At 38.6% G+C, this 19,210-nt stretch overlaps 37 non-coding genes across 37 annotated transcripts; all 37 read left to right on the forward strand.

The window, feature by feature from the left end:
• The first annotated feature begins 98 nt into the window (after nt 1-98).
• On the forward strand, nt 99-171 carry TRNAA-AGC (transfer RNA alanine (anticodon AGC)). The gene has a single exon. It is a non-coding gene; the product is annotated as a tRNA-Ala (tRNA).
• A 353-nt stretch (nt 172-524) lies between these two features.
• Nucleotides 525-597, forward strand: TRNAK-CUU (transfer RNA lysine (anticodon CUU)). The gene has a single exon. It is a non-coding gene; the product is annotated as a tRNA-Lys (tRNA).
• Nucleotides 598-942: 345 nt separating this feature from the next.
• Nucleotides 943-1,015, forward strand: TRNAA-AGC (transfer RNA alanine (anticodon AGC)). Its single transcript has one exon. It is a non-coding gene; the product is annotated as a tRNA-Ala (tRNA).
• A 652-nt stretch (nt 1,016-1,667) lies between these two features.
• TRNAA-AGC (transfer RNA alanine (anticodon AGC)) lies at nt 1,668-1,740 on the forward strand. The gene has a single exon. It is a non-coding gene; the product is annotated as a tRNA-Ala (tRNA).
• A 353-nt stretch (nt 1,741-2,093) lies between these two features.
• Nucleotides 2,094-2,166, forward strand: TRNAK-CUU (transfer RNA lysine (anticodon CUU)). Its single transcript has one exon. It is a non-coding gene; the product is annotated as a tRNA-Lys (tRNA).
• A 1,496-nt stretch (nt 2,167-3,662) lies between these two features.
• TRNAK-CUU (transfer RNA lysine (anticodon CUU)) lies at nt 3,663-3,735 on the forward strand. Its single transcript has one exon. It is a non-coding gene; the product is annotated as a tRNA-Lys (tRNA).
• A 345-nt stretch (nt 3,736-4,080) lies between these two features.
• TRNAA-AGC (transfer RNA alanine (anticodon AGC)) lies at nt 4,081-4,153 on the forward strand. The gene has a single exon. It is a non-coding gene; the product is annotated as a tRNA-Ala (tRNA).
• Nucleotides 4,154-4,506: 353 nt separating this feature from the next.
• Nucleotides 4,507-4,579, forward strand: TRNAK-CUU (transfer RNA lysine (anticodon CUU)). The gene has a single exon. It is a non-coding gene; the product is annotated as a tRNA-Lys (tRNA).
• Nucleotides 4,580-4,924: 345 nt separating this feature from the next.
• Nucleotides 4,925-4,997, forward strand: TRNAA-AGC (transfer RNA alanine (anticodon AGC)). Its single transcript has one exon. It is a non-coding gene; the product is annotated as a tRNA-Ala (tRNA).
• A 652-nt stretch (nt 4,998-5,649) lies between these two features.
• TRNAA-AGC (transfer RNA alanine (anticodon AGC)) lies at nt 5,650-5,722 on the forward strand. Its single transcript has one exon. It is a non-coding gene; the product is annotated as a tRNA-Ala (tRNA).
• A 353-nt stretch (nt 5,723-6,075) lies between these two features.
• On the forward strand, nt 6,076-6,148 carry TRNAK-CUU (transfer RNA lysine (anticodon CUU)). Its single transcript has one exon. It is a non-coding gene; the product is annotated as a tRNA-Lys (tRNA).
• Nucleotides 6,149-6,493: 345 nt separating this feature from the next.
• TRNAA-AGC (transfer RNA alanine (anticodon AGC)) lies at nt 6,494-6,566 on the forward strand. The gene has a single exon. It is a non-coding gene; the product is annotated as a tRNA-Ala (tRNA).
• Nucleotides 6,567-6,919: 353 nt separating this feature from the next.
• Nucleotides 6,920-6,992, forward strand: TRNAK-CUU (transfer RNA lysine (anticodon CUU)). Its single transcript has one exon. It is a non-coding gene; the product is annotated as a tRNA-Lys (tRNA).
• Nucleotides 6,993-7,337: 345 nt separating this feature from the next.
• TRNAA-AGC (transfer RNA alanine (anticodon AGC)) lies at nt 7,338-7,410 on the forward strand. Its single transcript has one exon. It is a non-coding gene; the product is annotated as a tRNA-Ala (tRNA).
• A 353-nt stretch (nt 7,411-7,763) lies between these two features.
• Nucleotides 7,764-7,836, forward strand: TRNAK-CUU (transfer RNA lysine (anticodon CUU)). Its single transcript has one exon. It is a non-coding gene; the product is annotated as a tRNA-Lys (tRNA).
• Nucleotides 7,837-8,181: 345 nt separating this feature from the next.
• On the forward strand, nt 8,182-8,254 carry TRNAA-AGC (transfer RNA alanine (anticodon AGC)). The gene has a single exon. It is a non-coding gene; the product is annotated as a tRNA-Ala (tRNA).
• Nucleotides 8,255-8,906: 652 nt separating this feature from the next.
• Nucleotides 8,907-8,979, forward strand: TRNAA-AGC (transfer RNA alanine (anticodon AGC)). The gene has a single exon. It is a non-coding gene; the product is annotated as a tRNA-Ala (tRNA).
• Nucleotides 8,980-9,332: 353 nt separating this feature from the next.
• Nucleotides 9,333-9,405, forward strand: TRNAK-CUU (transfer RNA lysine (anticodon CUU)). Its single transcript has one exon. It is a non-coding gene; the product is annotated as a tRNA-Lys (tRNA).
• A 345-nt stretch (nt 9,406-9,750) lies between these two features.
• On the forward strand, nt 9,751-9,823 carry TRNAA-AGC (transfer RNA alanine (anticodon AGC)). Its single transcript has one exon. It is a non-coding gene; the product is annotated as a tRNA-Ala (tRNA).
• Nucleotides 9,824-10,176: 353 nt separating this feature from the next.
• Nucleotides 10,177-10,249, forward strand: TRNAR-CCU (transfer RNA arginine (anticodon CCU)). The gene has a single exon. It is a non-coding gene; the product is annotated as a tRNA-Arg (tRNA).
• A 345-nt stretch (nt 10,250-10,594) lies between these two features.
• Nucleotides 10,595-10,667, forward strand: TRNAA-AGC (transfer RNA alanine (anticodon AGC)). The gene has a single exon. It is a non-coding gene; the product is annotated as a tRNA-Ala (tRNA).
• A 772-nt stretch (nt 10,668-11,439) lies between these two features.
• On the forward strand, nt 11,440-11,512 carry TRNAA-AGC (transfer RNA alanine (anticodon AGC)). The gene has a single exon. It is a non-coding gene; the product is annotated as a tRNA-Ala (tRNA).
• A 652-nt stretch (nt 11,513-12,164) lies between these two features.
• TRNAA-AGC (transfer RNA alanine (anticodon AGC)) lies at nt 12,165-12,237 on the forward strand. Its single transcript has one exon. It is a non-coding gene; the product is annotated as a tRNA-Ala (tRNA).
• Nucleotides 12,238-12,590: 353 nt separating this feature from the next.
• TRNAK-CUU (transfer RNA lysine (anticodon CUU)) lies at nt 12,591-12,663 on the forward strand. The gene has a single exon. It is a non-coding gene; the product is annotated as a tRNA-Lys (tRNA).
• Nucleotides 12,664-13,008: 345 nt separating this feature from the next.
• TRNAA-AGC (transfer RNA alanine (anticodon AGC)) lies at nt 13,009-13,081 on the forward strand. Its single transcript has one exon. It is a non-coding gene; the product is annotated as a tRNA-Ala (tRNA).
• A 353-nt stretch (nt 13,082-13,434) lies between these two features.
• TRNAK-CUU (transfer RNA lysine (anticodon CUU)) lies at nt 13,435-13,507 on the forward strand. The gene has a single exon. It is a non-coding gene; the product is annotated as a tRNA-Lys (tRNA).
• A 345-nt stretch (nt 13,508-13,852) lies between these two features.
• Nucleotides 13,853-13,925, forward strand: TRNAA-AGC (transfer RNA alanine (anticodon AGC)). The gene has a single exon. It is a non-coding gene; the product is annotated as a tRNA-Ala (tRNA).
• A 1,078-nt stretch (nt 13,926-15,003) lies between these two features.
• Nucleotides 15,004-15,076, forward strand: TRNAK-CUU (transfer RNA lysine (anticodon CUU)). The gene has a single exon. It is a non-coding gene; the product is annotated as a tRNA-Lys (tRNA).
• Nucleotides 15,077-15,421: 345 nt separating this feature from the next.
• TRNAA-AGC (transfer RNA alanine (anticodon AGC)) lies at nt 15,422-15,494 on the forward strand. Its single transcript has one exon. It is a non-coding gene; the product is annotated as a tRNA-Ala (tRNA).
• A 353-nt stretch (nt 15,495-15,847) lies between these two features.
• On the forward strand, nt 15,848-15,920 carry TRNAK-CUU (transfer RNA lysine (anticodon CUU)). The gene has a single exon. It is a non-coding gene; the product is annotated as a tRNA-Lys (tRNA).
• A 344-nt stretch (nt 15,921-16,264) lies between these two features.
• On the forward strand, nt 16,265-16,337 carry TRNAA-AGC (transfer RNA alanine (anticodon AGC)). Its single transcript has one exon. It is a non-coding gene; the product is annotated as a tRNA-Ala (tRNA).
• Nucleotides 16,338-16,690: 353 nt separating this feature from the next.
• On the forward strand, nt 16,691-16,763 carry TRNAK-CUU (transfer RNA lysine (anticodon CUU)). Its single transcript has one exon. It is a non-coding gene; the product is annotated as a tRNA-Lys (tRNA).
• Nucleotides 16,764-17,108: 345 nt separating this feature from the next.
• TRNAA-AGC (transfer RNA alanine (anticodon AGC)) lies at nt 17,109-17,181 on the forward strand. Its single transcript has one exon. It is a non-coding gene; the product is annotated as a tRNA-Ala (tRNA).
• Nucleotides 17,182-17,534: 353 nt separating this feature from the next.
• TRNAK-CUU (transfer RNA lysine (anticodon CUU)) lies at nt 17,535-17,607 on the forward strand. Its single transcript has one exon. It is a non-coding gene; the product is annotated as a tRNA-Lys (tRNA).
• Nucleotides 17,608-17,952: 345 nt separating this feature from the next.
• On the forward strand, nt 17,953-18,025 carry TRNAA-AGC (transfer RNA alanine (anticodon AGC)). Its single transcript has one exon. It is a non-coding gene; the product is annotated as a tRNA-Ala (tRNA).
• Nucleotides 18,026-18,378: 353 nt separating this feature from the next.
• On the forward strand, nt 18,379-18,451 carry TRNAK-CUU (transfer RNA lysine (anticodon CUU)). Its single transcript has one exon. It is a non-coding gene; the product is annotated as a tRNA-Lys (tRNA).
• Nucleotides 18,452-18,796: 345 nt separating this feature from the next.
• TRNAA-AGC (transfer RNA alanine (anticodon AGC)) lies at nt 18,797-18,869 on the forward strand. The gene has a single exon. It is a non-coding gene; the product is annotated as a tRNA-Ala (tRNA).
• Nucleotides 18,870-19,210: the final 341 nt, after the last annotated feature.

Genomic DNA, 19,210 nt, shown 5'->3' on the forward strand with positions numbered 1-19,210 from the left:
GAGTGAACTGAACACTCATGTTATGGGCAATTAGACTTAAAATAAAGTGTGGACAGCAGTAACGTTACTTTTGAAATGTGATGCTGAGTGAGCACACAGGGGAATTAGCTCAAATGGTAGAGCGCTCGCTTAGCATGCGAGAGGTAGCGGGATCGATGCCCGCATTCTCCATTCTAAAATTTGCATACATTTTACTTTTTAACTTGTAATTGCCATGGTTGTTGCAGAGTAAGAACAGAAAAGTCACAGATGGCTTTCAAATTTGGTGTCATTATAACAACTAAAGTGGTTTAATCAAAAGTGTTTAGGTATTCTATAGCACGTGAGAGGAATTTGATTTCTTATGCAATCTCAAAATGAAAATTTCACACCTTCCATTTTCATTTCGTCTTATTTTACTTGACATTCTTTCCTCTGAAGGATGTATAAAAGTGAAGTTCCTTGCAAAACAAGAGCAGAGGAATATCCAGAAACGGTTTTCCTTAATAAAAAATGATGAGTCTGCATACCATATTTAAGTGGGAGCCCGGCTAGCTCAGTCGGTAGAGCATGAGACTCTTAATCTCAGGGTCGTGGGTTCGAGCCCCACGTTGGGCGAAAACGAGTATTTTTTGCTGGATGATTGCATTGGCTCTCATAATATGGTGATTAATCTTGCATTAAACATGCACTAACTCCTAAAAATTGTATCTCCCTTGGTTACTCATTCATGAGAAATGTATCTCCAAGATTAGGTAGGGCCTGAGTCTAGGTTAACATACAGTGATATCACTCCTATTCAAGTACTAAACATGCCAACCTGAAGTATAAAACAGCCCCTAGGTGTAGTTAAGGCATCAGTTAGGAGTGAACTGAACACTCATGTTATGGGCAATTAGACTTAAAATAAAGTGTGGACAGCAGTAACGTTACTTTTGAAATGTGATGCTGAGTGAGCACACAGGGGAATTAGCTCAAATGGTAGAGCGCTCGCTTAGCATGCGAGAGGTAGCGGGATCGATGCCCGCATTCTCCATTCTAAAATTTGCATACATTTTACTTTTTAACTTGTAATTGCCATGGTTGTTGCAGAGTAAGAACAGAAAAGTCACAGATGGCTTTCAAATTTGGTGTCATTATAACAACTAAAGTGGTTTAATCAAAAGTGTTTAGGTATTCTATAGCACGTGAGAGGAATTTGATTTCTTATGCAATCTCAAAATGAAAATTTCACACCTTCCATTTTCATTTCGTCTTATTTTACTTGACATTCTTTCCTCTGAAGGATGTATAAAAGTGAAGTTCCTTGCAAAACAAGAGCAGAGGAATATCCACGTTGGGCGAAAACGAGTATTTTTTGCTGGATGATAGCATTGGCTCTCATAATATGGTGATTAATCTTGCATTAGACATGCACTAACTCCTAAAAATTGTATCTCCCTTGGTTACTCATTCATGAGAAATGTATCTCCAAGATTAGGTAGGGCCTGAGTATAGGTTAACATACAGTGATATCACTCCTATTCAAGTACTAAACATGCCAACCTGAAGTGTAAAACATCCCCTAGGTGTAGTTAAGGCATCAGTTAGGAGTGAACTGAACACTCATGTTATGGGCAATTAGACTTAAAATAAAGTGTGGACAGCAGTAACGTTACTTTTGAAATGTGATGCTGAGTGAGCACACAGGGGAATTAGCTCAAATGGTAGAGCGCTCGCTTAGCATGCGAGAGGTAGCGGGATCGATGCCCGCATTCTCCATTCTAAAATTTGCATACATTTTACTTTTTAACTTGTAATTGCCATGGTTGTTGCAGAGTAAGAACAGAAAAGTCACAGATGGCTTTCAAATTTGGTGTCATTATAACAACTAAAGTGGTTTAATCAAAAGTGTTTAGGTATTCTATAGCACGTGAGAGGAATTTGATTTCTTATGCAATCTCAAAATGAAAATTTCACACCTTCCATTTTCATTTCGTCTTATTTTACTTGACATTCTTTCCTCTGAAGGATGTATAAAAGTGAAGTTCCTTGCAAAACAAGAGCAGAGGAATATCCAGAAACGGTTTTCCTTAATAAAAAATGATGAGTCTGCACACCATATTTAAGTGGGAGCCCGGCTAGCTCAGTCGGTAGAGCATGAGACTCTTAATCTCAGGGTCGTGGGTTCGAGCCCCACGTTGGGCGAAAACGAGTATTTTTTGCTGGATGATTGCATTGGCTCTCATAATATGGTGATTAATCTTGCATTAAACATGCACTAACTCCTAAAAATTGTATCTCCCTTGGTTACTCATTCATGAGAAATGTATCTCCAAGATTAGGTAGGGCCTGAGTCTAGGTTAACATACAGTGATATCACTCCTATTCAAGTACTAAACATGCCAACCTGAAGTATAAAACAGCCCCTAGGTGTAGTTAAGGCATCAGTTAGGAGTGAACTGAACACTCATGTTATGGGCAATTAGACTTAAAATAAAGTGTGGACAGCAGTAACGTTACTTTTGAAATGTGATGCTGAGTGAGCACACAGAGGAATTAGCTCAAATGGTAGAGCGCTCGCTTAGCATGCGAGAGGTAGCGGGATCGATGCCCGCATTCTCCATTCTAAAATTTGCATACATTTTACTTTTTAAGTTGTAATTGCCATGGTTGTTGCAGAGTAAGAACAGAAAAGTCACAGATGGCTTTCAAATTTGGTGTCATTATAACAACTAAAGTGGTTTAATCAAAAGTGTTTAGGTATTCTATAGCACGTGAGAGGAATTTGATTTCTTATGCAATCTCAAAATGAAAATTTCACACCTTCCATTTTCATTTCGTCTTATTTTACTTGACATTCTTTCCTCTGAAGGATGTATAAAAGTGAAGTTCCTTGCAAAACAAGAGCAGAGGAATATCCACGTTGGGCGAAAACGAGTATTTTTTGCTGGATGATAGCATTGGCTCTCATAATATGGTGATTAATCTTGCATTAGACATGCACTAACTCCTAAAAATTGTATCTCCCTTGGTTACTCATTCATGAGAAATGTATCTCCAAGATTAGGTAGGGCCTGAGTATAGGTTAACATACAGTGATATCACTCCTATTCAAGTACTAAACATGCCAACCTGAAGTGTAAAACATCCCCTAGGTGTAGTTAAGGCATCAGTTAGGAGTGAACTGAACACTCATGTTATGGGCAATTAGACTTAAAATAAAGTGTGGACAGCAGTAACGTTACTTTTGAAATGTGATGCTGAGTGAGCACACAGGGGAATTAGCTCAAATGGTAGAGCGCTCGCTTAGCATGCGAGAGGTAGCGGGATCGATGCCTGCATTCTCCATTCTAAAATTTGCATACATTTTACTTTTTAACTTGTAATTGCCATGGTTGTTGCAGAGTAAGAACAGAAAAGTCACAGATGGCTTTCAAATTTGGTGTCATTATAACAACTAAAGTGGTTTAATCAAAAGTGTTTAGGTATTCTATAGCACGTGAGAGGAATTTGATTTCTTATACAATCTCAAAATGAAAATTTCACACCTTCCATTTTCATTTCGTCTTATTTTACTTGACATTCTTTCCTCTGAAGGATGTATAAAAGTGAAGTTCCTTGCAAAACAAGAGCAGAGGAATATCCAGAAACGGTTTTCCTTAATAAAAAATGATGAGTCTGCATACCATATTTGAGTGGGAGCCCGGCTAGCTCAGTCGGTAGAGCATGAGACTCTTAATCTCAGGGTCGTGGGTTCGAGCCCCACGTTGGGCGAAAACAAGTATTTTTTGCTGGATGATTGCATTGGCTCTCATAATATGGTGATTAATCTTGCATTAGACATGCACTAACTCCTAAAAATTGTATCTCCCTTGGTTACTCATTCATGAGAAATGTATCTCCAAGATTAGGTAGGGCCTGAGTCTAGGTTAACATACAGTGATATCACTCCTATTCAAGTACTAAACATGCCAACCTGAAGTGTAAAACATCCCCTAGGTGTAGTTAAGGCATCAGTTAGGAGTGAACTGAACACTCATGTTATGGGCAATTAGACTTAAAATAAAGTGTGGACAGCAGTAACGTTACTTTTGAAATGTGATGCTGAGTGAGCACACAGGGGAATTAGCTCAAATGGTAGAGCGCTCGCTTAGCATGCGAGAGGTAGCGGGATCGATGCCCGCATTCTCCATTCTAAAATTTGCATACATTTTACTTTTTAACTTGTAATTGCCATGGTTGTTGCAGAGTAAGAACAGAAAAGTCACAGATGGCTTTCAAATTTGGTGTCATTATAACAACTAAAGTGGTTTAATCAAAAGTGTTTAGGTATTCTATAGCACGTGAGAGGAATTTGATTTCTTATGCAATCTCAAAATGAAAATTTCACACCTTCCATTTTCATTTCGTCTTATTTTACTTGACATTCTTTCCTCTGAAGGATGTATAAAAGTGAAGTTCCTTGCAAAACAAGAGCAGAGGAATATCCAGAAACGGTTTTCCTTAATAAAAAATGATGAGTCTGCATACCATATTTAAGTGGGAGCCCGGCTAGCTCAGTCGGTAGAGCATGAGACTCTTAATCTCAGGGTCGTGGGTTCGAGCCCCACGTTGGGCGAAAACGAGTATTTTTTGCTGGATGATTGCATTGGCTCTCATAATATGGTGATTAATCTTGCATTAAACATGCACTAACTCCTAAAAATTGTATCTCCCTTGGTTACTCATTCATGAGAAATGTATCTCCAAGATTAGGTAGGGCCTGAGTCTAGGTTAACATACAGTGATATCACTCCTATTCAAGTACTAAACATGCCAACCTGAAGTATAAAACAGCCCCTAGGTGTAGTTAAGGCATCAGTTAGGAGTGAACTGAACACTCATGTTATGGGCAATTAGACTTAAAATAAAGTGTGGACAGCAGTAACGTTACTTTTGAAATGTGATGCTGAGTGAGCACACAGGGGAATTAGCTCAAATGGTAGAGCGCTCGCTTAGCATGCGAGAGGTAGCGGGATCGATGCCCGCATTCTCCATTCTAAAATTTGCATACATTTTACTTTTTAACTTGTAATTGCCATGGTTGTTGCAGAGTAAGAACAGAAAAGTCACAGATGGCTTTCAAATTTGGTGTCATTATAACAACTAAAGTGGTTTAATCAAAAGTGTTTAGGTATTCTATAGCACGTGAGAGGAATTTGATTTCTTATGCAATCTCAAAATGAAAATTTCACACCTTCCATTTTCATTTCGTCTTATTTTACTTGACATTCTTTCCTCTGAAGGATGTATAAAAGTGAAGTTCCTTGCAAAACAAGAGCAGAGGAATATCCACGTTGGGCGAAAACGAGTATTTTTTGCTGGATGATAGCATTGGCTCTCATAATATGGTGATTAATCTTGCATTAGACATGCACTAACTCCTAAAAATTGTATCTCCCTTGGTTACTCATTCATGAGAAATGTATCTCCAAGATTAGGTAGGGCCTGAGTATAGGTTAACATACAGTGATATCACTCCTATTCAAGTACTAAACATGCCAACCTGAAGTGTAAAACATCCCCTAGGTGTAGTTAAGGCATCAGTTAGGAGTGAACTGAACACTCATGTTATGGGCAATTAGACTTAAAATAAAGTGTGGACAGCAGTAACGTTACTTTTGAAATGTGATGCTGAGTGAGCACACAGGGGAATTAGCTCAAATGGTAGAGCGCTCGCTTAGCATGCGAGAGGTAGCGGGATCGATGCCCGCATTCTCCATTCTAAAATTTGCATACATTTTACTTTTTAACTTGTAATTGCCATGGTTGTTGCAGAGTAAGAACAGAAAAGTCACAGATGGCTTTCAAATTTGGTGTCATTATAACAACTAAAGTGGTTTAATCAAAAGTGTTTAGGTATTCTATAGCACGTGAGAGGAATTTGATTTCTTATGCAATCTCAAAATGAAAATTTCACACCTTCCATTTTCATTTCGTCTTATTTTACTTGACATTCTTTCCTCTGAAGGATGTATAAAAGTGAAGTTCCTTGCAAAACAAGAGCAGAGGAATATCCAGAAACGGTTTTCCTTAATAAAAAATGATGAGTCTGCACACCATATTTAAGTGGGAGCCCGGCTAGCTCAGTCGGTAGAGCATGAGACTCTTAATCTCAGGGTCGTGGGTTCGAGCCCCACGTTGGGCGAAAACGAGTATTTTTTGCTGGATGATTGCATTGGCTCTCATAATATGGTGATTAATCTTGCATTAAACATGCACTAACTCCTAAAAATTGTATCTCCCTTGGTTACTCATTCATGAGAAATGTATCTCCAAGATTAGGTAGGGCCTGAGTCTAGGTTAACATACAGTGATATCACTCCTATTCAAGTACTAAACATGCCAACCTGAAGTGTAAAACATCACCTAGGTGTAGTTAAGGCATCAGTTAGGAGTGAACTGAACACTCATGTTATGGGCAATTAGACTTAAAATAAAGTGTGGACAGCAGTAACGTTACTTTTGAAATGTGATGCAGAGTGAGCACAAAGGGGAATTAGCTCAAATGGTAGAGCGCTCGCTTAGCATGCGAGAGGTAGCGGGATCGATGCCCGCATTCTCCATTCTAAAATTTGCATACATTTTACTTTTTAACTTGTAATTGCCATGGTTGTTGCAGAGTAAGAACAGAAAAGTCACAGATGGCTTTCAAATTTGGTGTCATTATAACAACTAAAGTGGTTTAATCAAAAGTGTTTAGGTATTCTATAGCACGTGAGAGGAATTTGATTTCTTATGCAATCTCAAAATGAAAATTTCACACCTTCCATTTTCATTTCGTCTTATTTTACTTGACATTCTTTCCTCTGAAGGATGTATAAAAGTGAAGTTCCTTGCAAAACAAGAGCAGAGGAATATCCAGAAACAGTTTTCCTTAATAAAAAATGATGAGTCTGCATACCATATTTAAGTGGGAGCCCGGCTAGCTCAGTCGGTAGAGCATGAGACTCTTAATCTCAGGGTCGTGGGTTCGAGCCCCACGTTGGGCGAAAATGAGTATTTTTTGCTGGATGATAGCATTGGCTCTCATAATATGGTGATTAATCTTGCATTAGACATGCACTAACTCCTAAAAATTGTACCTCCCTTGGTTACTCATTCATGAGAAATGTATCTCCAAGATTAGGTAGGGCCTGAGTCTAGGTTAACATACAGTGATATCACTCCTATTCAAGTACTAAACATGCCAACCTGAAGTGTAAAACATCACCTAGGTGTAGTTAAGGCATCAGTTAGGAGTGAACTGAACACTCATGTTATGGGCAATTAGACTTAAAATAAAGTGTGGACAGCAGTAACGTTACTTTTGAAATGTGATGCTGAGTGAGCACACAGGGGAATTAGCTCAAATGGTAGAGCGCTCGCTTAGCATGCGAGAGGTAGCGGGATCGATGCCCGCATTCTCCATTCTAAAATTTGCATACATTTTACTTTTTAAGTTGTAATTGCCATGGTTGTTGCAGAGTAAGAACAGAAAAGTCACAGATGGCTTTCAAATTTGGTGTCATTATAACAACTAAAGTGGTTTAATCAAAAGTGTTTAGGTATTCTATAGCACGTGAGAGGAATTTGATTTCTTATGCAATCTCAAAATGAAAATTTCACACCTTCCATTTTCATTTCGTCTTATTTTACTTGACATTCTTTCCTCTGAAGGATGTATAAAAGTGAAGTTCCTTGCAAAACAAGAGCAGAGGAATATCCAGAAACGGTTTTCCTTAATAAAAAATGATGAGTCTGCATACCATATTTAAGTGGGAGCCCGGCTAGCTCAGTCGGTAGAGCATGAGACTCTTAATCTCAGGGTCGTGGGTTCGAGCCCCACGTTGGGCAAAAACGAGTATTTTTTGCTGGATGATTGCATTGGCTCTCATAATATGGTGATTAATCTTGCATTAAACATGCACTAACTCCTAAAAATTGTATCTCCCTTGGTTACTCATTCATGAGAAATGTATCTCCAAGATTAGGTAGGGCCTGAGTCTAGGTTAACATACAGTGATATCACTCCTATTCAAGTACTAAACATGCCAACCTGAAGTATAAAACAGCCCCTAGGTGTAGTTAAGGCATCAGTTAGGAGTGAACTGAACACTCATGTTATGGGCAATTAGACTTAAAATAAAGTGTGGACAGCAGTAACGTTACTTTTGAAATGTGATGCTGAGTGAGCACACAGGGGAATTAGCTCAAATGGTAGAGCGCTCGCTTAGCATGCGAGAGGTAGCGGGATCGATGCCCGCATTCTCCATTCTAAAATTTGCATACATTTTACTTTTTAACTTGTAATTGCCATGGTTGTTGCAGAGTAAGAACAGAAAAGTCACAGATGGCTTTCAAATTTGGTGTCATTATAACAACTAAAGTGGTTTAATCAAAAGTGTTTAGGTATTCTATAGCACGTGAGAGGAATTTGATTTCTTATGCAATCTCAAAATGAAAATTTCACACCTTCCATTTTCATTTCGTCTTATTTTACTTGACATTCTTTCCTCTGAAGGATGTATAAAAGTGAAGTTCCTTGCAAAACAAGAGCAGAGGAATATCCACGTTGGGCGAAAACGAGTATTTTTTGCTGGATGATAGCATTGGCTCTCATAATATGGTGATTAATCTTGCATTAGACATGCACTAACTCCTAAAAATTGTATCTCCCTTGGTTACTCATTCATGAGAAATGTATCTCCAAGATTAGGTAGGGCCTGAGTATAGGTTAACATACAGTGATATCACTCCTATTCAAGTACTAAACATGCCAACCTGAAGTGTAAAACATCCCCTAGGTGTAGTTAAGGCATCAGTTAGGAGTGAACTGAACACTCATGTTATGGGCAATTAGACTTAAAATAAAGTGTGGACAGCAGTAACGTTACTTTTGAAATGTGATGCTGAGTGAGCACACAGGGGAATTAGCTCAAATGGTAGAGCGCTCGCTTAGCATGCGAGAGGTAGCGGGATCGATGCCCGCATTCTCCATTCTAAAATTTGCATACATTTTACTTTTTAACTTGTAATTGCCATGGTTGTTGCAGAGTAAGAACAGAAAAGTCACAGATGGCTTTCAAATTTGGTGTCATTATAACAACTAAAGTGGTTTAATCAAAAGTGTTTAGGTATTCTATAGCACGTGAGAGGAATTTGATTTCTTATGCAATCTCAAAATGAAAATTTCACACCTTCCATTTTCATTTCGTCTTATTTTACTTGACATTCTTTCCTCTGAAGGATGTATAAAAGTGAAGTTCCTTGCAAAACAAGAGCAGAGGAATATCCAGAAACGGTTTTCCTTAATAAAAAATGATGAGTCTGCACACCATATTTAAGTGGGAGCCCGGCTAGCTCAGTCGGTAGAGCATGAGACTCTTAATCTCAGGGTCGTGGGTTCGAGCCCCACGTTGGGCGAAAACGAGTATTTTTTGCTGGATGATTGCATTGGCTCTCATAATATGGTGATTAATCTTGCATTAAACATGCACTAACTCCTAAAAATTGTATCTCCCTTGGTTACTCATTCATGAGAAATGTATCTCCAAGATTAGGTAGGGCCTGAGTCTAGGTTAACATACAGTGATATCACTCCTATTCAAGTACTAAACATGCCAACCTGAAGTGTAAAACATCACCTAGGTGTAGTTAAGGCATCAGTTAGGAGTGAACTGAACACTCATGTTATGGGCAATTAGACTTAAAATAAAGTGTGGACAGCAGTAACGTTACTTTTGAAATGTGATGCAGAGTGAGCACACAGGGGAATTAGCTCAAATGGTAGAGCGCTCGCTTAGCATGCGAGAGGTAGCGGGATCGATGCCCGCATTCTCCATTCTAAAATTTGCATACATTTTACTTTTTAACTTGTAATTGCCATGGTTGTTGCAGAGTAAGAACAGAAAAGTCACAGATGGCTTTCAAATTTGGTGTCATTATAACAACTAAAGTGGTTTAATCAAAAGTGTTTAGGTATTCTATAGCACGTGAGAGGAATTTGATTTCTTATGCAATCTCAAAATGAAAATTTCACACCTTCCATTTTCATTTCGTCTTATTTTACTTGACATTCTTTCCTCTGAAGGATGTATAAAAGTGAAGTTCCTTGCAAAACAAGGGCAGAGGAATATCCAGAAACAGTTTTCCTTAATAAAAAATCATGAGTCTGCATACCATATTTAAGTGGGAGCCCGGCTAGCTCAGTCGGTAGAGCATGAGACTCCTAATCTCAGGGTCGTGGGTTCGAGCCCCACGTTGGGCGAAAATTAGTATTTTTTGCTGGATGATAGCATTGGCTCTCATAATATGGTGATTAATCTTGCATTAGACATGCACTAACTCCTAAAAATTGTACCTCCCTTGGTTACTCATTCATGAGAAATGTATCTCCAAGATTAGGTAGGGCCTGAGTCTAGGTTAACATACAGTGATATCACTCCTATTCAAGTACTAAACATGCCAACCTGAAGTGTAAAACATCACCTAGGTGTAGTTAAGGCATCAGTTAGGAGTGAACTGAACACTCATGTTATGGGCAATTAGACTTAAAATAAAGTGTGGACAGCAGTAACGTTACTTTTGAAATGTGATGCTGAGTGAGCACACAGGGGAATTAGCTCAAATGGTAGAGCGCTCGCTTAGCATGCGAGAGGTAGCGGGATCGATGCCCGCATTCTCCATTCTAAAATTTGCATACATTTTACTTTTTAACTTGTAATTGCCATGGTTGTTGCAGAGTAAGAACAGAAAAGTCACAGATGGCTTTCAAATTTGGTGTCATTATAACAACTAAAGTAGGTTTAATCAAAAGTGTTTAGGTATTCTATAGCACGTGAGAGGAATTTGATTTCTTATGCAATCTCAAAATGAAAATTTCACACCTTCCATTTTCATTTCGTCTTATTTTACTTGACATTCTTTCCTCTGAAGGATGTATAAAAGTGAAGTTCCTTGCAAAACAAGAGCAGAGGAATATCCAGAAACGGTTTTCCTTAATAAAAAATGATGAGTCTGCATACCATATTTAAGTGGGAGCCCGGCTAGCTCAGTCGGTAGAGCATGAGACTCTTAATCTCAGGGTCGTGGGTTCGAGCCCCACGTTGGGTGAAAACGAGTATTTTTTGCTGGATGATTGCATTGGCTCTCATAATATGGTGATTAATCTTGCATTAAACATGCACTAACTCCTAAAAATTGTATCTCCCTTGGTTACTCATTCATGAGAAATGTATCTCCAAGATTAGGTAGGGCCTGAGTCTAGGTTAACATACAGTGATATCACTCCTATTCAAGTACTAAACATGCCAACCTGAAGTATAAAACAGCCCCTAGGTGTAGTTAAGGCATCAGTTAGGAGTGAACTGAACACTCATGTTATGGGCAATTAGACTTAAAATAAAGTGTGGACAGCAGTAACGTTACTTTTGAAATGTGATGCTGAGTGAGCACACAGGGGAATTAGCTCAAATGGTAGAGCGCTCGCTTAGCATGCGAGAGGTAGCGGGATCGATGCCCGCATTCTCCATTCTAAAATTTGCATACATTTTACTTTTTAAGTTGTAATTGCCATGGTTGTTGCAGAGTAAGAACAGAAAAGTCACAGATGGCTTTCAAATTTGGTGTCATTATAACAACTAAAGTGGTTTAATCAAAAGTGTTTAGGTATTCTATAGCACGTGAGAGGAATTTGATTTCTTATGCAATCTCAAAATGAAAATTTCACACCTTCCATTTTCATTTCGTCTTATTTTACTTGACATTCTTTCCTCTGAAGGATTTATAAAAGTGAAGTTCCTTGCAAAACAAGAGCAGAGGAATATCCACGTTGGGCGAAAACGAGTATTTTTTGCTGGATGATAGCATTGGCTCTCATAATATGGTGATTAATCTTGCATTAGACATGCACTAACTCCTAAAAATTGTATCTCCCTTGGTTACTCATTCATGAGAAATGTATCTCCAAGATTAGGTAGGGCCTGAGTCTAGGTTAACATACAGTGATATCACTCCTATTCAAGTACTAAACATGCCAACCTGAAGTGTAAAACATCCCCTAGGTGTAGTTAAGGCATCAGTTAGGAGTGAACTGAACACTCATGTTATGGGCAATTAGACTTAAAATAAAGTGTGGACAGCAGTAACGTTACTTTTGAAATGTGATGCTGAGTGAGCACACAGGGGAATTAGCTCAAATGGTAGAGCGCTCGCTTAGCATGCGAGAGGTAGCGGGATCGATGCCCGCATTCTCCATTCTAAAATTTGCATACATTTTACTTTTTAACTTGTAATTGCCATGGTTGTTGCAGAGTAAGAACAGAAAAGTCACAGATGGCTTTCAAATTTGGTGTCATTATAACAACTAAAGTGGTTTAATCAAAAGTGTTTAGGTATTCTATAGCACGTGAGAGGAATTTGATTTCTTATACAATCTCAAAATGAAAATTTCACACCTTCCATTTTCATTTCGTCTTATTTTACTTGACATTCTTTCCTCTGAAGGATGTATAAAAGTGAAGTTCCTTGCAAAACAAGAGCAGAGGAATATCCAGAAACGGTTTTCCTTAATAAAAAATGATGAGTCTGCATACCATATATAAGTGGGAGCCCGGCTAGCTCAGTCGGTAGAGCATGAGACTCTTAATCTCAGGGTCGTGGGTTCGAGCCCCACGTTGGGCGAAAACGAGTATTTTTTGCTGGATGATTGCATTGGCTCTCATAATATGGTGATTAATCTTGCATTAGACATGCACTAACTCCTAAAAATTGTATCTCCCTTGGTTACTCATTCATGAGAAATGTATCTCCAAGATTAGGTAGGGCCTGAGTCTAGGTTAACATACAGTGATATCACTCCTATTCAAGTACTAAACATGCCAACCTGAAGTGTAAAACATCCCCTAGGTGTAGTTAAGGCATCAGTTAGGAGTGAACTGAACACTCATGTTATGGGCAATTAGACTTAAAATAAAGTGTGGACAGCAGTAACGTTACTTTTGAAATGTGATGCTGAGTGAGCACACAGGGGAATTAGCTCAAATGGTAGAGCGCTCGCTTAGCATGCGAGAGGTAGCGGGATCGATGCCCGCATTCTCCATTCTAAAATTTGCATACATTTTACTTTTTAACTTGTAATTGCCATGGTTGTTGCAGAGTAAGAACAGAAAAGTCACAGATGGCTTTCAAATTTGGTGTCATTATAACAACTAAAGTGGTTTAATCAAAAGTGTTTAGGTATTCTATAGCACGTGAGAGGAATTTGATTTCTTATGCAATCTCAAAATGAAAATTTCACACCTTCCATTTTCATTTCGTCTTATTTTACTTGACATTCTTTCCTCTGAAGGATGTATAAAAGTGAAGTTCCTTGCAAAACAAGAGCAGAGGAATATCCAGAAACGGTTTTCCTTAATAAAAAATTATGAGTCTGCATACCATATATAAGTGGGAGCCCGGCTAGCTCAGTCGGTAGAGCATGAGACTCTTAATCTCAGGGTCGTGGGTTCGAGCCCCACGTTGGGCGAAAACGAGTATTTTTTGCTGGATGATTGCATTGGCTCTCATAATATGGTGATTAATCTTGCATTAAACATGCACTAACTCCTAAAAATTGTATCTCCCTTGGTTACTCATTCATGAGAAATGTATCTCCAAGATTAGGTAGGGCCTGAGTCTAGGTTAACATACAGTGATATCACTCCTATTCAAGTACTAAACATGCCAACCTGAAGTATAAAACAGCCCCTAGGTGTAGTTAAGGCATCAGTTAGGAGTGAACTGAACACTCATGTTATGGGCAATTAGACTTAAAATAAAGTGTGGACAGCAGTAACGTTACTTTTGAAATGTGATGCTGAGTGAGCACACAGGGGAATTAGCTCAAATGGTAGAGCGCTCGCTTAGCATGCGAGAGGTAGCGGGATCGATGCCCGCATTCTCCATTCTAAAATTTGCATACATTTTACTTTTTAAGTTGTAATTGCCATGGTTGTTGCAGAGTAAGAACAGAAAAGTCACAGATGGCTTTCAAATTTGGTGTCATTATAACAACTAAAGTGGTTTAATCAAAAGTGTTTAGGTATTCTATAGCACGTGAGAGGAATTTGATTTCTTATGCAATCTCAAAATGAAAATTTCACACCTTCCATTTTCATTTCGTCTTATTTTACTTGACATTCTTTCCTCTGAAGGATGTATAAAAGTGAAGTTCCTTGCAAAACAAGAGCAGAGGAATATCCACGTTGGGCGAAAACGAGTATTTTTTGCTGGATGATAGCATTGGCTCTCATAATATGGTGATTAATCTTGCATTAGACATGCACTAACTCCTAAAAATTGTATCTCCCTTGGTTACTCATTCATGAGAAATGTATCTCCAAGATTAGGTAGGGCCTGAGTATAGGTTAACATACAGTGATATCACTCCTATTCAAGTACTAAACATGCCAACCTGAAGTGTAAAACATCCCCTAGGTGTAGTTAAGGCATCAGTTAGGAGTGAACTGAACACTCATGTTATGGGCAATTAGACTTAAAATAAAGTGTGGACAGCAGTAACGTTACTTTTGAAATGTGATGCTGAGTGAGCACACAGGGGAATTAGCTCAAATGGTAGAGCGCTCGCTTAGCATGCGAGAGGTAGCGGGATCGATGCCTGCATTCTCCATTCTAAAATTTGCATACATTTTACTTTTTAACTTGTAATTGCCATGGTTGTTGCAGAGTAAGAACAGAAAAGTCACAGATGGCTTTCAAATTTGGTGTCATTATAACAACTAAAGTGGTTTAATCAAAAGTGTTTAGGTATTCTATAGCACGTGAGAGGAATTTGATTTCTTATGCAATCTCAAAATGAAAATTTCACACCTTCCATTTTCATTTCGTCTTATTTTACTTGACATTCTTTCCTCTGAAGGATGTATAAAAGTGAAGTTCCTTGCAAAACAAGAGCAGAGGAATATCCAGAAACGGTTTTCCTTAATAAAAAATGATGAGTCTGCATACCATATTTGAGTGGGAGCCCGGCTAGCTCAGTCGGTAGAGCATGAGACTCTTAATCTCAGGGTCGTGGGTTCGAGCCCCACGTTGGGCGAAAACGAGTATTTTTTGCTGGATGATTGCATTGGCTCTCATAATATGGTGATTAATCTTGCATTAGACATGCACTAACTCCTAAAAATTGTATCTCCCTTGGTTACTCATTCATGAGAAATGTATCTCCAAGATTAGGTAGGGCCTGAGTCTAGGTTAACATACAGTGATATCACTCCTATTCAAGTACTAAACATGCCAACCTGAAGTGTAAAACATCCCCTAGGTGTAGTTAAGGCATCAGTTCGGAGTGAACTGAACACTCATGTTATGGGCAATTAGACTTAAAATAAAGTGTGGACAGCAGTAACGTTACTTTTGAAATGTGATGCTGAGTGAGCACACAGGGGAATTAGCTCAAATGGTAGAGCGCTCGCTTAGCATGCGAGAGGTAGCGGGATCGATGCCCGCATTCTCCATTCTAAAATTTGCATACATTTTACTTTTTAACTTGTAATTGCCATGGTTGTTGCAGAGTAAGAACAGAAAAGTCACAGATGGCTTTCAAATTTGGTGTCATTATAACAACTAAAGTGGTTTAATCAAAAGTGTTTAGGTATTCTATAGCACGTGAGAGGAATTTGATTTCTTATGCAATCTCAAAATGAAAATTTCACACCTTCCATTTTCATTTCGTCTTATTTTACTTGACATTCTTTCCTCTGAAGGATGTATAAAAGTGAAGTTCCTTGCAAAACAAGAGCAGAGGAATATCCAGAAACAGTTTTCCTTAATAAAAAATGATGAGTCTGCATACCATATTTAAGTGGGAGCCCGGCTAGCTCAGTCGGTAGAGCATGAGACTCTTAATCTCAGGGTCGTGGGTTCGAGCCCCACGTTGGGCGAAAACGAGTATTTTTTGCTGGATGATAGCATTGCTCTCATAATATGGTGATTAATCTTGCATTGGACATGCACTAACTCCTAAAAATTGTATCTCCCTTGGTTACTCATTCATGAGAAATGTATCTCCAAGATTAGGTAGGGCCTGAGTCTAGGTTAACATACAGTGATATCACTCCTATTCAAGTACTAAACATGCCAACCTGAAGTGTAAAACATCACCTAGGTGTAGTTAAGGCATCAGTTAGGAGTGAACTGAACACTCATGTTATGGGCAATTAGACTTAAAATAAAGTGTGGACAGCAGTAACGTTACTTTTGAAATGTGATGCTGAGTGAGCACAAAGGGGAATTAGCTCAAATGGTAGAGCGCTCGCTTAGCATGCGAGAGGTAGCGGGATCGATGCCCGCATTCTCCATTCTAAAATTTGCATACATTTTACTTTTTAACTTGTAATTGCCATGGTTGTTGCAGAGTAAGAACAGAAAAGTCACAGATGGCTTTCAAATTTGGTGTCATTATAACAACTAAAGTGGTTTAATCAAAAGTGTTTAGGTATTCTATAGCACGTGAGAGGAATTTGATTTCTTATGCAATCTCAAAATGAAAATTTCACACCTTCCATTTTCATTTCGTCTTATTTTACTTGACATTCTTTCCTCTGAAGGATGTATAAAAGTGAAGTTCCTTGCAAAACAAGAGCAGAGGAATATCCAGAAACAGTTTTCCTTAATAAAAAATGATGAGTCTGCATACCATATTTAAGTGGGAGCCCGGCTAGCTCAGTCGGTAGAGCATGAGACTCTTAATCTCAGGGTCGTGGGTTCGAGCCCCACGTTGGGCGAAAACGAGTATTTTTTGCTGGATGATAGAATTGGCTCTCATAATATGGTGATTAATCTTGCATTAGACATGCACTAACTCCTAAAAATTGTATCTCCCTTGGTTACTCATTCATGAGAAATGTATCTCCAAGATTAGGTAGGGCCTGAGTCTAGGTTAACATACAGTGATATCACTCCTATTCAAGTACTAAACATGCCAACCTGAAGTGTAAAACATCACCTAGGTGTAGTTAAGGCATCAGTTAGGAGTGAACTGAACACTCATGTTATGGGCAATTAGACTTAAAATAAAGTGTGGACAGCAGTAACGTTACTTTTGAAATGTGATGCAGAGTGAGCACACAGGGGAATTAGCTCAAATGGTAGAGCGCTCGCTTAGCATGCGAGAGGTAGCGGGATCGATGCCCGCATTCTCCATTCTAAAATTTGCATACATTTTACTTTTTAACTTGTAATTGCCATGGTTGTTGCAGAGTAAGAACAGAAAAGTCACAGATGGCTTTCAAATTTGGTGTCATTATAACAACTAAAGTGGTTTAATCAAAAGTGTTTAGGTATTCTATAGCACGTGAGAGGAATTTGATTTCTTATGCAATCTCAAAATGAAAATTTCACACCTTCCATTTTCATTTCGTCTTATTTTACTTGACATTCTTTCCTCTGAAGGATGTATAAAAGTGAAGTTCCTTGCAAAACAAGAGCAGAGGAATATCCAGAAACAGTTTTCCTTAATAAAAAATGATGAGTCTGCATACCATATTTAAGTGGGAGCCCGGCTAGCTCAGTCGGTAGAGCATGAGACTCTTAATCTCAGGGTCGTGGGTTCGAGCCCCACGTTGGGCGAAAACGAGTATTTTTTGCTGGATGATTGCATTGGCTCTCATAATATGGTGATTAATCTTGCATTAGACATGCACTAACTCCTAAAAATTGTATCTCCCTTGGTTACTCATTCATGAGAAATGTATCTCCAAGATTAGGTAGGGCCTGAGTCTAGGTTAACATACAGTGATATCACTCCTATTCAAGTACTAAACATGCCAACCTGAAGTGTAAAACATCCCCTAGGTGTAGTTAAGGCATCAGTTAGGAGTGAACTGAACACTCATGTTATGGGCAATTAGACGTAAAATAAAGTGTGGACAGCAGTAACGTTACTTTTGAAATGTGATGCTGAGTGAGCACACAGGGGAATTAGCTCAAATGGTAGAGCGCTCGCTTAGCATGCGAGAGGTAGCGGGATCGATGCCCGCATTCTCCATTCTAAAATTTGCATACATTTTACTTTTTAACTTGTAATTGCCATGGTTGTTGCAGAGTAAGAACAGAAAAGTCACAGATGGCTTTCAAATTTGGTGTCATTATAACAACTAAAGTGGTTTAATCAAAAGTGTTTAGGTATTCTATAGCACGTGAGAGGAATTTGATTTCTTATGCAATCTCAAAATGAAAATTTCACACCTTCCATTTTCATTTCGTCTTATTTTACTTGACATTCTTTCCTCTGAAGGATGTATAAAAGTGAAGTTCCTTGCAAAACAAGAGCAGAGGAATATCCAGAAACAGTTTTCCTTAATAAAAAATGATGAGTCTGCATACCATATTTAAGTGGGAGCCCGGCTAGCTCAGTCGGTAGAGCATGAGACTCTTAATCTCAGGGTCGTGGGTTCGAGCCCCACGTTGGGCGAAAACGAGTATTTTTTGCTGGATGATAGCATTGGCTCTCATAATATGGTGATTAATCTTGCATTAGACATGCACTAACTCCTAAAAATTGTATCTCCCTTGGTTACTCATTCATGAGAAATGTATCTCCAAGATTAGGTAGGGCCTGAGTCTAGGTTAACATACAGTGATATCACTCCTATTCAAGTACTAAACATGCCAACCTGAAGTGTAAAACATCACCTAGGTGTAGTTAAGGCATCAGTTAGGAGTGGACTGAACACTCATGTTATGGGCAATTAGACTTAAAATAAAGTGTGGACAGCAGTAACGTTACTTTTGAAATGTGATGCTGAGTGAGCACACAGGGGAATTAGCTCAAATGGTAGAGCGCTCGCTTAGCATGCGAGAGGTAGCGGGATCGATGCCCGCATTCTCCATTCTAAAATTTGCATACATTTTACTTTTTAACTTGTAATTGCCATGGTTGTTGCAGAGTAAGAACAGAAAAGTCACAGATGGCTTTCAAATTTGGTGTCATTATAACAACTAAAGTGGTTTAATCAAAAGTGTTTAGGTATTCTATAGCACGTGAGAGGAATTTGATTTCTTATGCAATCTCAAAATGAAAATTTCACACCTTCCATTTTCATTTCGTCTTATTTTACTTGACATTCTTTCCTCTGAAGGATGTATAAAAGTGAAGTTCCTTGCAAAACAAGAGCAGAGGAATATCCAGAAACAGTTTTCCTTAATAAAAAATGATGAGTCTGCATACCAT

The sequence above is a fragment of the Triturus cristatus genome, chromosome 4_1, assembly GCF_964204655.1.
Source record: "Triturus cristatus chromosome 4_1, aTriCri1.1, whole genome shotgun sequence".
NCBI classification, from domain to species: domain Eukaryota; kingdom Metazoa; phylum Chordata; class Amphibia; order Caudata; family Salamandridae; genus Triturus; species Triturus cristatus.